The following is a 1,658-nucleotide window of genomic DNA, read 5'->3' as shown; positions in this document are numbered from 1 at the left end:
AATAATAATAATAATAATAATAATAATAATAATAATAATAATAATAATAATAATAATAATAATAATAATAATAATAATAATAATAATAATAATAATATCATCCCAGGTCCTGGGTAAGGACTCGATAGGTAGACAAAATGCCAAATCCAGTCTGAACATCTGGCTGACTGTGCGATGATCCATAATAATAATAATAATATTGGAAGGGACCTTGGAGGTCATCTAGTCCAACCCCCTGCTCAGGCAGGGAAAGGAAAGGGAAAGGAAACGAAAAAGGGGAAAAAAGGAAAATCAAATAATAAAATAATAAGAAGGATATGATAAGACAAGATATAAATTCTTTAAAAAAAAAAAGTAGCTGTAGCCCAAGAGGACTGGGAGGGTGGGGGGAGGTTGTTTGATTATTTTTTTGCCACGCAAATGCCATCATCCTTGTCCCTTGCCCCCTCAGACTGATGGGAGTGGTAGTCCAAATCTCCTGCCAAGTAGATGGGCTTGACGCCTTTTGAAAGACCGGCAACCTCAGCCAAGATTCCCATCCAGCCACCTTTTGTTGTCGTTCCCCTTTTCCTGGGGGCTGGGGGGGGGAAAGCAATCTTTATGATGTTGACTCTCTTCCTGGAGGCCCCTCTGGATAATAGCCCCCTATTAACCCCCACCCCATCCCACCCCCATTGTTTTCTGGGCATTTCCCACACTTTGGCATCCCTTGAAACTGTTCACCAGCGGAAACACCCACAAGAAAAGGTGCGGAGGTTTCTATCCACCCTGGGGGGAGAAGCGGGTCTGTGAAGATCAAATTGTTTTCTCTGAAGACCCTTTCCAAAAATCTGGGAACAGCCAGAACAGCCCCCCCCCCCCAATCTCTCTCTCCCTCCCTTTTTTTTTTTTTTGGGAAATCCAGCAAGCTGTCCCGGTCAGTTTCAGCCTTCTCAGTCTGAAATGGCTTCCGTTTTTCTACCTCGTGGTGATCAAGCGGCTTGAGAATCCCCCCCCCAATTTCTCAGGGAAGGGACCTTGGAGGTCTTCTAGTCCAACCCCCTGCTCAAGCAGGAGACCCTAGATTATTTCCATCAATCAATCAATCAGAATAGAGCTGGGAGGGACCTTGGAGGTCTTCTAGTCCAACCCCCTGCTCAAGCAGGAGACCCTAGATCATTTCCATCAATCAATCAGAATAGAGCTGGAAGGGACCTTAGAGGTCTTCTAGTCCAGCCCCCTGCTCAGGCAGGAGACCCTACACCCTTTCTGACAGACGGCAGTCCAGTCTCTCCTTGAAACCTTCTGCGGCAAGTTAAGGTCGTAAAACGGGGCAAAACTCACAACCACCATCTATCTCGCTTAGCAACAAAAACGTTGGGCTCCGTTGCGGTCGTTAAGACGAGGACTAGCTTTATTTATCCAAAATCTGACCACCCTGACATTTATTTCTACGAATCCTGCTTTCTTTCCTCTTTTGGGGGGCCTCTCCTTAAAAACTCCAGATCTTTTTTTTTTTTAAAGCAAAAATTAAAAGGGCGATTTTATTTTATTTCTCCCCCCCCTCCCAAGTTGGGGAAATGAAGGTTTGTGCCCACCCGCCGGTGTAACCTCCGTCTCCAAGGGGTGACTGGGAGGACGCCACGATCTGATGCTCGGGGCTGGCGGTGTGACCCGAT

Source organism: Protobothrops mucrosquamatus, unplaced genomic scaffold (assembly GCF_001527695.2).
Source record: "Protobothrops mucrosquamatus isolate PMUCROS unplaced genomic scaffold, P.Mucros_1.0 scaffold10583, whole genome shotgun sequence".
Classification (NCBI taxonomy): domain Eukaryota; kingdom Metazoa; phylum Chordata; class Lepidosauria; order Squamata; family Viperidae; genus Protobothrops; species Protobothrops mucrosquamatus.
This window is presented reverse-complemented; position numbering follows the sequence as displayed.